This window comes from Malurus melanocephalus, unplaced genomic scaffold, assembly GCF_030028575.1.
Source record: "Malurus melanocephalus ecotype Western Australia unplaced genomic scaffold, MMel_1.1 scaffold_79, whole genome shotgun sequence".
Taxonomy (NCBI): domain Eukaryota; kingdom Metazoa; phylum Chordata; class Aves; order Passeriformes; family Maluridae; genus Malurus; species Malurus melanocephalus.
The window spans coordinates 2,006,324-2,022,123 of NW_026623311.1; the positions used below are offsets into that span (position 1 = coordinate 2,006,324).

The 15,800-nt window shown below is 39.0% G+C and overlaps 1 pseudogene; it reads left to right on the forward strand.

Annotated features, from left to right (window-relative positions):
- Positions 1-2,941: 2,941 nt before the first annotated feature.
- On the forward strand, positions 2,942-4,876 carry LOC130574323 (uncharacterized; annotated as a pseudogene).
- Positions 4,877-15,800: the final 10,924 nt, after the last annotated feature.

Below are 15,800 nucleotides of genomic sequence, written 5' to 3' on the forward strand. Positions count from 1 at the left end.
CTTTGTGGGTTTTTCATGCAGTATGTCATATCACTTCAAGCGCCCAATTAGGAGTATTTTAGCATAACTGTTAATAAAATGTTTAGAAAGCACCAGAAACCAAATCTTAAAGGGTTGTTTTAGTTGTTTTGTTGTTTGGCATTTTTTGGGGAACTCTTGGGACTTCTTTAAGGGGGAAAAAAAAACCCTAGCAAAACCAAGCAAACGGTACCCTTAGTGAAAGATTTATGGGGCAGAAAGACAGAAAAGTGARTGTGGACATCAAGCTTGAGCTCCAGAAAAACAAACAAATGCAACATGAGGATGGGCAAAGAGAAGCATGTTCATTTCCCCCCACGGAAACTAAGTAGCAGAAGGTTTGTTCCAGACTGTCAGCCTTACAAACCTCAGACTCCCTAAAGCGACATTGAAACAGCATTTGGTAGAACCTCAGTGTACCTGAATTTTTGGGCCAAGTTGCCTCCACACACTGCACGGGCCTCACAAAATAGTGAAAATCAGTATTTGCACATCGTTAAAAAGAAATCAATCACTCCTGCATCCCTAAATCACCTCGGGAATGGAAGATTCCATAATTCGTTCTTTTATCTTTCTTTGCTTTCCTCACACTCTCTACAAATATCTTTGTTTCTTTAAACTTTTCTCCTCCAATCCAATCTTCAATGCATACTCTCAAACGCAGATTCCTGTTTTGTCTTCTAGCTCAATTTAAAAGAACCTCCATTGCCCTCAAAAAAATGCAGTTTCAATTCATGTTCATATAGATCTTAGCCTAAAAGCAACGTTTAAGTTTTCAGTGTTATAAGATCCAGTTTCTAAAATATGAAGTTTTCCACTAATTCAGCAAACTTCAACTTCCAACATCCAGTGCTTCCCTTAGCCTTGTTCTTTTTGGCAGGTCTATCAGTCACATCATGCCCTCAGCAGAACACCACAACATGCAATTGCATATTTAAATCATTCATMCTTTAATTTGGTGCTGTAAAACAAACTAGCTCTATCCAATTTCATAAACCGAATAAGACATTAAAAAGGAAAGCAATATTATTAAAGGATGAAGTTTTGTCCCTATTTGTGAAAAACAAGTCATGGCTGATTTTTTTCCAACTCTTGCAAATGTTTTCAGTTCAAAAATGTTGTTCACTTATCTCTTGCTTTAGATGAAGTATTGAATGATGATAACAGGAGAATGAGACAACATTTGTCTTAGATCAGCATGTTCAAATGCTCAGGGAAGCATCTCTTTCTTTCCATCTTATCTCAGCAAAATGCAGGAAATATTCTTCTAGTAAGAGAATTGCTAATGAAGACTTATAGAACATAGTATTTAAGTCATCAAAGCCCATTTTGTTGCTATAGGAACAATAATCCTCCATGCACTGCATGTAAACCAATTTGTCTAAAATAATGTATTCTATGTTCATTCTAGACATTGGCAGGTAATTTTTTCAGTCTTCTATCTGTGCTTGTGTTTAAAAGAATTTAAATTTTTTTAAGGAGCATCTCCTTTAGAAGAGGTGAGAGCAACTGCTTATTTTTCTATAAAAACACTTCATGATGTTGTGTGTTCACTCAACCGGTTAATGAAATTCAGCAACAGCCTGGACTGAGAGCATATCAGAACTTAGAGGAAAGCATGTGTGACTTGTTATGTCAACTATACGATGTCCACAGACTAAATTGTTGTTTCCAGTGTTGACTTCAATAGTACAGATTACAATGGGGCATTAAGGAAAAATAAATTTAAAAAAAATCAGGAACAAATTACTGTATTTCATCARGTACAGTTGGCATTTTCTCGGATGTATAAGAGTGTTAGAAGCTCTCTCTGGAAGAAAATGGTGCTTTACATAAGTGGACACTACTGGGAAATTGATGAAGTTCTGAAATTAAAATGCTGTAGCAATTCCACAATAATTTCCTAAGTGAATATTTTGATTTTCCATTGAGCACTAAAGACATTTAACAAAGTCAAATTCCATATCAAGATGATTTACAACTCTGTCTTGCTTCCCTATCACAACATTAGGAAGGAGAAGCTATTACAGGAAGTCATTAATGGGACTGGAAAAGCTGGGAGCACAAAAGGTCATAAACTTTTAACTCTAAACTCCCTGGTGAACAGCACAGACAAACACCACAAGGCACGTCAGAAGGACATGAGGTGACAGTTTGCCCAGGCAGGGCATGCAGGGAYGATGCTGTAATCTTCAGGTATAACCACACCTCAGGTAAGGAAACAGTGCTCTAGGTCTCCACCATAATGGTGAATACCAGACTTTCAGCCAAAGCCAGTATGTCTGCTGAGACAGTCCCTGAGGGGTCTGATGCTTCCACTCAGGCAGAACTGGTAAGGAAGGAGATGTCAGTTCAAGTGGTAGCTTTCAGGAGATGCCCAGTCAATGCATGTAGAGAAAAGGCTGCTCCTGCACAGGTTGATGACCTCCTGCAGCAGATGACCAAATTACAGTGGACAGTTAATATGCTGTGCAGCATTGGAGGGACTGAAATGGAGATGGACACATGGCTTCAGACCCCTACACCCACAATGGATACCACTGAGCATGAGGAACCTTGGATCCCAATGACCCAAAAACAGGACTCCAGTTCAAGCTCTGCCTTCCAACAACCAGACCAAAACCAGATACAATGCTTTAATGAGCAAGGGCAACAAGGAGAACCTGTTCTGGATCCATGGAGGTTACTGCAAAAAGAAACACTGATTTAACTCTTGGGCTATGGATGGACCTGACTGATGGCCTGATAGGCAGTCACAAGAATTATCCTACTGGGGGATAGGATTGGTGATGTTTTGAGAGGGTAGGAGACCTTAATGAATGGAGGGAGGTCCTAGTAAATCTCAAATGCAATAAAGAAATTTATGGGATATGGAAAAAGGGACAGTCCACATGGGAACATCATCAGGGTATGCAGGGATGAGATGACGAAGGCCAAGGCTCACTTGGAATTGAGTCTGGCAAAGGGCATCAAGGACAACAAGAARGGCTTCTCCAAGTAATTCAACAGCAAAAGGAAGAACAGGGAAAATGTGGGGCTGCTGCTGAATCAGATGGGTGTCCTGGTAGCGGAACAGACAGAGAAGGTGGTAATGCCTTCTTTGTCTCAGTCTTTACTGCTRGGGTGGGCCCTCAGGAGTCCCTGACCTTGGAAGTGAGAGAAGACCAGAAAAAGGAAAACTTCCCGTTGGTCATAAAAGGTTGGGTTACAAATTGGATAGACAAATTCAGCACCCATGAATCTGTGGACCCTGATGAGATGTACATATGGATGCTGAGGAAATTGGGWGATGTTGTTGCTCTGCCACTCTCTGTCATCTTTGAAAAATCATGGAGAATGRGAGTGATGTCTGATGACTGGAGCAAGGCCAGTGTTACTCCCATCTTCAAAAAAGGCAAGAAGGGGGACCTGGGAAAATACCAGCCAGAAAATCTCATGTCCATCACTGGAAAGGTGACAGAACAGGTTGTTCTGGAATTCATCAACAAGCTTGTAGAAGAAAAGAAGGWCATCAGGGACAGTCAGCATGGATTCACCAAGAGGAAGTCATGCTTGACCAATCTGATAATCTTCTATGAAGACATGGGAGGATGGGTTGACAAGTGGAGAGTGGTGGATGTTGTCTACCTCGACTTCAGCAAGGCTACTGACACTGCCTCCCACAACATCCTCCTAGGCAAGCTCAGGATTATGTGGCTTAGATGAATGGACAGTAAGGTGGATCCAGAACTGCCTGACTGGCAGAGTTCAGAGAGTTGTGATCAGTGGAGTAGAATCCACTTGAAGGCCAGTAGTCARTGGAGGTCCCCAGGGATCATTACCAGGTTCAGTCTTACTCAACTTCTTTATCAATGACCTGGATTAGGGATAGAGTGTAACTGTCAGGAATTTGCTGATGAAAAGAAACTGGTGGGAGTGGCTGATACATCTAAAGGTTGTGTTGCCATTCAGTGGGACCTTGATAAGCTGGAAAGTTGGATGGAGAGAAACCTAATGAAGTTTCTCTAACAAGGACAAGTGTAGGGTTCTGCACCTGTAGGAGAGTAACTCCAATTACCAGTACAGGTTGGAGGCTGACTTGCTGAAGTCACCTCTGCTGAGAAGTTGACCATGACCCAGAAGTGTCCCTGTGTCCAGGAGAGTCAATGTTATCCTGRGGTGCATCAGGAAAAGTGTGGCCAGTGGGTCAAGGGAGRTGATCCTGCCTTTCTACTTGGCCCCAATGAGACAATATCTGAAGTGCTGTGTCCAGTTCTGGGCTTCTCCATACAAGAAAGAAAAGGAGCTACTGGAGAGGGTCCAGCAGAGGGCCACAAAGATGATGAGGTGTCTCAAAAACAAAACAAGGAGTAAGGGCCATAAACTAAAACACAAGTTTCAYCTCAAGATGCATTTAAAACCCATCTGCTGTCGCTAGAGATGGACAGCGACATGAAAGAATAGACACAAATAGACACAACTCACAMAACTACAACTAACACACTAACTAACAACTAACTTTATTACGGGGCAGAGGCCCTTTTATCCATTTAGCAAYAAGTGTATACATTTGTGGCAAATATCTATTGGTAAATGAAGCAGCTGTTTAGCTATGATTGGTGGGCTTGCAGAAGCTGCAGTGTCATTAATGTTTTGAGTCTTTGGCCATCTGTGTTATTGGTTCAACATTCCATTCTCCTTTTCCCAGATGCAGCCAAGGTTGTGGTGTTTTGTGGCAGCATCCTCTTCCATGCAGGCTGTTAACACTCCCTTCTGTTTCCCAGGTCTCAGTCATACACTATTATTTGCTGGGTTTCGGAACCTGCGGGGGCCAAATGCTGGCTTTCGGCCTCCACAATCTGCATGTTTTCCTGTGTAACATGCTCTAGGTGACCCTGGTTTGGAAGGSAAGTTGGACTAGAAAATTTCCAGAGGTCCCTTCTAACCCTAACAATTCTGTGATTCTAAAAAAAAAACCCTTCTTGTGGGCCTTTTTATTGGAATGTATGATCAAAAAGTGTGAAGACCACTGTCATAGATTGCACACATTTGCAAATGCAAAATACCAAACTGATGTTTTAAAGTGACCTAATATGATTCTATGATTGAGAGGTTAATAAAAGACATCCTTGTATTTTCATGCCGCTTCCACTATTCTGACAGGACTATTCTTTGCACAAGTAGAGTCATAGGTAGTGCTTGGGGCTGTTTAAAACCAACAGAAAAAAATAGGTGGACTCATTTAATCTGAAAGATGTGCTTATTGTTATGAAATGCTTTTTCTACAGGRCTCCAACACAAAATCTATGTGTCACAAAAATTGCAGGGATGCAAAGCTGTGAGGATCTAAGAGGATCTCAGAAGCAGTGCAGATGTTTAAGTATTCTCTTAATAGTGAAAATATTAAGTGAAATTCAACATAAACTCGTAACTATAAAGAATAGACATTCAAGAAAGTAAACAGTTGCAGTAGTTATATTTCTGCTTAGACAATTTCTTAATCATCTATTCTTGCTTGAACACAATTTTGTMATTGATAAACAGGCATTTACTTTGGGAAATCTGATTCAGAAATTTCATCTTATTTGAGGGCCAGACCTTGAATTATTTGAGAAGAAGGCAGTATGAGGAAGGGACTCTAGAACTGGATGACTTTTTTACAAGGATAAAAGCTGTGAAAAGAAGGAGTTTGGGAGGAAGGGGGATTTTGTAACAAATTACATCCAACACCTCAAATATTCTTGGACAAAAAAAATTAAATAGTTAATATGTTTGATTTCATTATGTCTTCAGTATTGCTTTGCTGTCTATTCTAGTCCATTTCAAAACCCTTCCCTTGCTAACCCATCATTTCAGAATAATCGTTTTTATTTCAAAGTATTCTGGCAATTTAAATGAATGGAAATTTCTTCCAAAAGTGAGTATTTGAGATATTAAATATTAAGTTGGAAATATTTTTATTAGGCTTAAACACATCTAAGTTTGTATTAAAATTCTGCATAGATAGCTTAAACTTATTTCAAATTCCCTGCAAATTCTCAAAATGGCCAAAATCAGTCACCTCTAATAGACAAAGAAAAGCTCTCCATTTAATAATTATCCAGAGAGGTTAAATGGGCTATAAATAAAGCTCAGCCTTCTGTCATTTTTGCCTGGATGATATTTACCCACAAAATTGTTTGAGTGGTCTTACAGGATTAAAAAGAATCCTTCTCAGTGAATACCTGATTCCTGTTGTGATTAATAATTGCAGAATTCAACTCATTTTGTAAGGTTTTGAACAAATTCCTGAACAAAAATTAACCTCTGGAGAGGTTCACATATTACATATACAATAAGTTTCAAAAAAATGGGAAAAGCACAATTATTATAGTCAAATGAAATATCTTCTGCCTTTTCTTATTTGAAAAAATAAAAAAAAACCTTGTATTTTCATAATTTCATAACACAGATGAATACTGRGGTCAGGATAAATGAGTCCTATCAAGATAATAGAATTTATCAGTCTCAGATGAACCCTTGAAGAAAAATTTTCTGCAAATGTAGTGGTTTCGAGAAAAGCAATTGCAGCCTGAGGTATCTTCAGTTACTGTCTCTTACCTGAAGGGTTCCCTGGAAATTCTTCCTTTCAACAATCTGTTATAATCAAACATATTTTAGAATTTTTTCTTTCTTCGTAGGCCAGCACATATTTTTGTGTGTGTTTGGTGCATAAAGCACCTTAGAAATTGTTATTAGCAGAATTGTTATTTGTTGTGTTATAGTCCTAGAGTATGTAACTTGGTTGAAATTTATTAACCACACTCTTCAGTACAAGTTTGACCTACAAAGCAGCCTGGGGGAAAAGGAAATTTGAAATACCCAATATTATAAATATTTCAAATATACAAGGTATTTATGTTTTAACACATGCTCTAATGATTTTTTTTTCACATGGACGAAAGCTACTCTGCATCATGTATGTACATCATGAGACCTTAATGGTGTCAGGTGGAGTCCACATGGAGAAAGGACATATTCCCTGGCAGCTCTTGCTTTTAGATAAGCTCAGAATGGGGACAGAAGCTGAGTGTCAGGGAAGATAGGAATCCAGTCTTCAGTCAGCAAGGCTATGCCTAAGGAAGTAGAGACAGGCTTGAGCCTCTCCAAAAGGCACTGCAATATTCCCTATTTTGTGAAGGCTAATGGCTCTCTGATATAGGAGGAAGTGGTGATGGTTGTGGGAAAGGGCCTAAAGAATGCAGCTGGATCTGTGGGGCATGAAATCTCATTATACCCACAGAACATTAGAAGTATTTATTGCTTGTCTGTGTAAAATGCAAATAAAAATTATTGGAAATAACAATGCATGGGTTTTCCATTTACATTCAAGGAAACTAAGAATGCTTCCAAAGTAAACAAATATAATCAGAGAACAGAAGTGGTTACAGGACTGAAGGCTGACCTTAAATATCTGCCTTGATTTTAATTTTTTTATTAAGTGATACAATAGTTATTCTATGTAATCAGGAATCTGTTGCAAGGCATTAGTGGGGAGGTTCTTAAGGAGCTTTTGATGGGCTAAAAATAACCTCAAAAGGCATGCTTCCAAATACTTCTTGCCCTCTATTGTTAATTTGTTAAATATCTCTAAAACCTCATCAATGCAAATAGAGAAAAAAATGCATTTGAGAAGTTGGTAAAGGAGGAGATGGAGTGGGAGTGAGAAGATCATTCTGTTTCTTTTGTTGGCATTGTATAACAAAATGTAAGAATAGCTTTTCTAAAATCCGTGAAAATGTAGGGAGGGTCAGGAGGTCATGGACCAGGGTGACAGCTGGAGTCACTTGTCAAGTCAGATTTCCCAAAGAGCCGCTTGGTTTTGAGCTATCATTAAATCTGATGTGGTGCCTTTTGATTGAGATTTATTTTCCRAAGTCACAAAGATTTTGTCTTATTTTGCCTGTCAATAATGGGATCATACTGTTGGGATTATATATAAGCAATACTAAAAGTTAAAGGTGTGGAGAAAAGTCATAGTCTTTCAAAAAGTAGTGAAAAATAATTCCTGGAATGTATGGAACGTAGCTCCTCAGAAATGGATTAGTTAATCAATACAGAATTCCAAGGCCAGGTTGTGTAGGAAAGCTGGAAAACTGGTGGAATAACAGACACATTAAAAAAAAAAAAAAAAAAAAAAAAAAAAAAAAAAAAAAAAAAAAAAAAAAAAAAAAAAAAAAAAAAAGATGAAATTATATGGCTACTTCTATTTGCTTATTTGAAAACAAGTTTTATTAAATATGGCACATCATTTTCCATCCATGAAATTAATTGCTAATTGAAAAGAAGATACTTACTTCTGCTTTTTCTGTCATCACCACAAAGTATATTTTTCTCAGAGATGTTCCTGAATTATATTCAAAAACATTGTAAATCTCAACTAGGTAAATTTTTTATTATTTCTATGTGTCCCCCCCCCCAAAGTCACCTTTACACCTTGCATGAAATACTCAGATTTTAGCTGTAAGATAAAGTAACCTATAGGAACAACATGTTATCTGGAAAAAAGATGACTCATGGCATTAAATATTGGCCTGTAATCCTTAGGTAAAACACTGCAGTTCAGAAAAAAAGGCAGGCACAACTTAACTCTCCCCAGTCGGGACAAAAATCCAGACTAATCTGGAAGTGTAATATGGATACTGGGGCAATRTAGAAGAGTGGCCTTTAATTTAAAGATCAAGTTTAAAAAATATGTTTTACTACTCCTTGTTTTGGCACTTGATTTATAAGGTGCGAATCAGCTACTTCAGATTGACTCAACTCCACTACAAGCTTTGTCTTGAAAAGCAGATAGAAATGCAATGCTTCCTTTCCACAAGAGACCTTTCCATTTTTTCACTGACTGTGGTCCAAATCTCCAACATCAAAGTTCAACGAGCACAATTAATGGGATGCTGAGAGACTACATGAAAATGAATAAGTAAAATGGGCTAGAAAAGAAATAATACAGTTTGCCTTTCCAAAAATCCCCTTGACCCATGACTTCTGCCTAATTGAGCCATTAATGCTGATTGTTTGTCTGTTGCAGAAAGATGTTATGGACTTCATGTTACAGCAATACTGACACAAAATACTCGGTTTTGCCTAGCCTCATAAAGCAGAGGTGGGCGAATGCAAAAAAATGACATTACTAAGCTGCCCATAGGTATTGCATTATGTGTCTGGTAATTATAGCATGCATTCCAATTCCAATTAAAAAAAAATGAGTACATACATGTATTAGACAATTGTTCACACATCAGAATTTTCCAAAAAAGAAACATTTTTCCAGAAAATATTCTCTATTGCAGGTTATTTCCTCTTCTCAATATTTGTTTTACTGGGTTATTTTTAAMAATATCATCATTTAATCACTAGAAGTTTTATGCCTTTGGACGTATCTAAAGAAAATTATCTAATATGAGGAAAAATAGGAGGAAAAAATGCACACTTGCACAAGGACAAGGAGATACAATTTCAAAATTACTACTAAATTAAGGATAATATCGTAACGACAGCTAAACCAATGCAGCAATCTAAGCTGATTTAACTGTCCTACTATGCAAAATTGTTGCCATTATAAAAGAGAAATCAAAGACTGTTGTTAACATGGTTAAGCCATGGTTCTGTCACATCGTAAAATAGTGATACATTAATACTTTTCAAATGATATTTTGACGGGCAGGATATGAATTGAATTTAAAGTATCTTGCACTATATGCCTGATGCAGCCAAACACCCACTTCATTTCAAACATGTGGTCATCTTCCCTGCAGTCAATAGACTGCTCACTTCACAAGTGGTTTTCTAAATAAATCCTGGAGGACTGAGCCTTTGGCTGAATGGTCTAAATATTCCCTGAATAGTTTCTTGCTAGCTAAGCAAATAAATCTCTTCTCACTTTCATGGTAAAAATTCTAYTTATGAAATGGCCTAATACCAAGGATACAATTTTCCCTGCGTTGTCAGATAACACAGCTCTTGTCCTTTATATCACCAGTCTCCTATACATGCCATGTAATTATGATTAAAATGTTTTTCAGTTGCAAATCAAAAAGTAGAAATATAACCTCTATGTCTCATTGCTTTAAGTGAAATTATATCAAATCTTGAAAATGGAGCCCAGATGAAGATTTTTAAGATTAAAATTTTGGAATTTATACAGTATTGGTCCAATTCTGCTTACTTTTAAAAATAATTAGAAAAACTACTGTGATTTTCCCTACACCTTGAATAATTACATAAAAATGATCTTACAGTGCATCCTATGTTTCATGCTCTGCGAATGGAGAAGATGCCTGATTAACTCGGTGCCTGTCAGAAACAGACAGTATTGAAAGTACAATCATAACATCTGAATTTCAGTTCTACAGCCATGATTCTCAATTATTTATTTTCTCCGTGCAGTTCTTAGTCCTACTCAGGCCTGTCCCTTTCTTTACAGTCCAGAAAAGGTTTAAATGTATTTAAAAGGATAAGAAGAGGATCGTATCTTCTAAGAAATCTTCAGCCATTCTGTAAAGGACAGTTTCCAGATCCTACTATTTCAACAAATTTTTTGAAATTCACCTACAGTTTGGAGATTGAATACACATTTATAATAGTTTTAAAGGACCAAACCTTGACCATTCCTAAGGTAACCTTCTGGTCTGTGGCATTATGGGCATCAAATAATGAGCGTTCATAGCAGATTACTCTGGAACAAAGACAGCCATGCTATATTTCTCCTCAGTATGTGTTCTGAAAAGCTGGATGATGTATGACATCCACAAAAAAAAACAATCTGTGTCAGACACACAGTGGCTGACAGGAGAACAGCTAACATTATGAACAAAGCTCAACATTATAGGATGCATAAAAATGTAGCTTATAATTTTATCAATTTTGACTTTCATCTTTGATGCGCTTAAAGGTTTTATTTTCATCCTGACTCCATGGCAGATACAGTATCCAGTCAACATCAAAACAAACTGCTTGTCATTAAATATTAAATTCCTTAAGGGGTAAATCTGTAAGTCTTTAATTTCTTTTTAGTTTTTTCAGCTGAAGCTGGCACTACTCAAGGCTAGAGAAGCATTTGGAATCCATAAATTGAGATGAAAGGAATGAAACTTAAACTTGAGAAAGGAATGTTTAAGTAAAACCCTGAGGAAGAAATTTCGTGAATATGCTTACATGAGACTACGTAGTACTATTCATAATGGACTGGGTTTTATACCAGAGGAAAATCATAGAAACACAGACTCATAGAACCATAATATGGTTTGGGTTAGAAAAGATCTTTAAAGATCATGTAGTCTAGCCTCTCTCTATTATGAGCAGGGACTTCTTTCACTAGATCAAAAAATGTTTACTTGGAGAACACTGCAGATATCAATTCCTCTGAATTCTGCCCCACCAGGCACCTATCAATCCACCTGGGAAAATATGCTAAACATTTTCAGAACTTTTTGAAGGTTGAAACATTTTATATAGCATAACAAATAGCCTATGCATTGAACAGTATTAATGGCATATATGTTCTTTTAAAGTTACGTTCCTCGATGCATTCTTAGCTTTTGAAACAGACTTTACACAGCTTAAATTCAAGCTCTTACCATAGGCCCTGCTTAGCACTTATAGAAATATGTTCTGTGCACACCAAGAGTCTTCTGCTGTCCTATTAGGTAAACTTAGGCTTACAGCATTTCCAGTGTGAATTTCCATTCTGCAATGAACTCCCTGAAATACCATCCCTGTTAATATAACTTAGCAGCTCACTGTTTGAGTACCTTTGACTTGATGTCGCGTTCAAACCATAGGGAACTGCGAGGAGTTCTTTTAAAATGGATGGTCAAGAACGAAATGAAGTCAACCGAGACAAACTTTGTATCTCAGAACCATTTACTGGTAACCCGAAAACAGAGAAGAATTAGTTGCCCACTAAAAGGGGCTGGAAAAGACAGCAAAGAAAAAGGAAAATGGAAAAGGGATGGGTAAAGGAGACAGAGGGAGAGAGCGGGCATTACCACCAGTAGAACCGGGGGGTGCCATTGGCATCCACGTGACGGTGGTGAGCACTGCTGCCGGAGGGAGAGCAGCTCGAGGAGAGGAGTGYTCCCGTGGCGATGGGCTGCTGGACAYGCAGTGAGTGGACACTCGGGCAGGTCCGGGACCCTGGGGTGGAGTTGACGCGAGGATCTCAGTGGCAAGCCAGGTYGGAGGCGGGCAGGTGGCACAGGGAGGACAGCGGAGGCTGGGTCAGCGAAGGAGCGAGGCGAGGCAGACGCTGCAATGCAGGCTTGGAGGGCAGATAGCATCCTGCCGAGCGCCCAGGAGGGAAGGTGGATACGTGGTGGGCGAGCGAGAGCTAGCGAGGATAAAATCCACCCCCAACTCCTGCTCAGCAAAGTCCYCCACAAAACTCCGCGAAGTTCTGCACTCTAAAGCCCAGCTCCCCCAAATTCAGCTGCACCCAATTAACTCACACCAATTCCACTCCCTGCGACTCAGCTGCCTCCAACTCAACTCGCCCTGATTCAACTGCCCCGAATTCCACCGACCAAAGACTGACTCATGGCACAGTTTATTTTTATAACCCCTGGCTCCTTCCCAAAGTCTGCCTGCTGACCAGGAGACCATTGGTCCAGTCCAAGCTTCTTCCATTGGTGGAGCCCTTCCACCATCCGATTGGAGAGATGTCTCTGGGGGRAGCAGCATCTCCAGGCACCCATCTGAGGTGTTGCCAGGCGAAGTCCCCACAGACACAAGGCTTCACCCATCTCCTGTTTGCCTCCTGCAGTCTGCACGTGTGCACCCCTTCCCCCACATGCCTCTGACAAGCAGTGTTGAGGCAAACCAAGATTAGAATGGCTCCTCACACTTGACTACAATACATTTCCTTGTATTTCACTAGGACCTTGCTATTTTTTCTGAAAGAAGCTCACACATCAATAATGTTGCACATAACAACCTTTTTTTTTTTCCTTCCTACTGTATTGACTAACAGTCTCTTYCCTTATAATACAGGGACACTTTCTTTAGTTTACTTTAAATATCATGTCAGTAGGGCCTAGAATAATTTTCTCAACTAATATATGACAGCTGAGCTAGACATCCTTGTAAAAAAGGCAGAGAGTAACCTTTTGTATAACAATTTGTGAACCAGTGTGTCAGAAATGAACAGGATAAAGGTACAGACTATTTTTACAGCAGTATTCAACATGATGAGATATTGAAAACCCTCAATATCTTTGTGATGGTTTAAAAATATTGTTGCTGGTCATCAATTGCTGAATGACACCCAAGGATCCCATTTAGTATCAGTAACACAGAAGCTWAGTCATCTGGAGGTATCACTGTAACTTTCCAAATTCCCAATAAAAATATTATAAGTAGAAAGCGAGAATATATATCCCAGAGTGCACACAATCAATTACTGCAGTGCAGAGAACATGGTGACTATTTTATGGTATCATTTTTAGAAAACACAACCTTAAGCAAAATATGAGGCTGAGTAATATTCACCTCCTACAATGTCACATAAACATATACCCAGGTCCAGTTTAGCAAGCAGCTGCCAAATGAAAGAGAAGTATAGTTTTAAAAGGAAGCAGACCAAGCTCATGGGGTTAGGTAACCTTCAGAAAACAATATAATGTTGTCAATTAGAAGCTTAAACTTTGATTTAAATACCAGTTTACACACCTCCAGTGATATTTACCACCATTGTCATCAGTTATGAAAGAAATCCTAGTCAGTGACACTTAAGGGAAGACCCATAGCTCCTTCTAAATAGCTGCTAATATAATATGTATTATATTCTTCAAATACAGTCACAATGTCTGCATATCATAGCTGGAACATCTCTCTACAGAGAGGATGAGAGGATTTGGACCACACCATACCAGTTCAGTTTGTGAGAGGCTTTAATCTGGTGTATTTCTGGGGAAAAAAAAACCAAAAAAAAAMCCCAGTACCACTGGTGCTTCCAGCATAGAAAGAAGTCTCTAAAAGTTCTGGGATGACCAAAGACTTCAGTGTTATAAGAAGAAGCAGAAAATGAGTGTGGGGAATGTTGYTGAGGAATGGCTGCTGAGTAAAGGAGGACATGATGAGATTCAGTTAATTGAGTTAGAATTAAGCTAGAGGGGACTTCAAGGACAGTGTGTCCTTGGAGCCTGCTGTTATACAATAGCAGGAGGTGAATAAGGATGTAAGAAAGATAAAATTATGAAGGAAAGAGGAACTGTAACCGCAAGTGCATACATGAGGGTTCTTTTGCAATATGGGGGGCTGACCATTATTAGCCAAAGACGAAGTCAGCAAAGGTATGAAGAAATGCAACCGCAAGTGGGCACATAGGGGTGGGGTTGACTGGTATTGCATTGTCCAATGATGAGCTATGCTTTTGCAATATGTATGAGCTTATTATCTTGATTATAAAAATGCGGAAGACTCGAAATAAAATTGAGACTTGCTGATCATCATCGGATGTGCTTGTCTTCCTTCGATTCTTCCAACAAATGAGGAGTAAGGCTTTCCTGTCTTCCCATTCCTTGGTAGATAAATCCTGCTTGCATAACTTAGTAAACATATTACAGAAATGCAAAGGCAACTTTACTGCAACCTCTCTTTAGGCATTTTAGAAGAAAGAGTCATTGAATAAATACATAATGACTTTGTAGAAAAGCAACTAGAACAAAATTACTTTCTCTGCAGGAAACCTTTAGTTGAAAAAAACCATACTTCCCAGTTCAACAGTTTTCTACGTCTCTTCTTCCACAACCTTGGCAGAATGAAAGTCTAACTAGTTAAGAGAGAGTCAAAACTCTCACTATGCCACATGAAAGTGCAACCACCTCCCCAACAATGTAATTGTGCAAACAAAGTGCATTGTTTGTCTTCGTCCCTGCTTTTTTATGAAAGTGCTATTTTGTGCCAACTCCAAACTTTAAGAGATCCATTAATGTTTCTCCAAACTGATCTGATAACTGAAACACTTTAGGTATAGTACTGTCTTGTTTCCAGATCAAGAATGAGAACAAGAGCTAGGAACGAAGAAGAGTGACAAGACTTCTGAGGGCAGCCGGATGAGTGASTACAGAGGAACCTTGCTGATGAAAAGGTAGGCACTGACAAAATTAAGAGGAAAATTTGGCAATTTATGCACTTTATACCTAGAACTTCCAAGTATATTTAAAAATGTTAAATTAGTTAGAGAATTTCATCCTGAGGTAGCTCCATTCACCTAGAATTTTCATGAAATTATGTACAGTTACATCAGAGTATTACTATTTTGTTAGCATCTGTCGTGGTTTGAAATGCTGGCCAAAAAGCCAGGCACCCACAACACCTGCTCATTCACTCTCCCCCACCACCACACTGGGTAGAGATGAGCAAATGGGAAAAGAACTAACAAAAGGGTTCATGAGTTGAGATAAGGAGCAGGGAGGAAACACTTGATGGACAAAACAGGCACTACTTAAATTATCAAGTGAATTTATTACTAACCAAGTCAGAAGAGGAGAATGAGAAATAAAACCCTCAAGGACACCKATCCTCTTCCCACTCCCTCCCCCATTCCCACCGACAGTACAAAGCAGTGGGTTGTGAACAGGGTGTGGGGTYGGTCAGTTCATCACCGGATCGATCTGCAGCTGCTGAGGGAGAGAAGTCCTTCCCTTGCATTGCCGTGGGGTCCCTCCCATGGGAGACAGCTCTCGGTGAACCTCTCCATCRCGGTTCCRCTCTCAYAAGCAGCAGGCCACACACACCTGCTGCATCGTGAGTCCCCCCAGGGG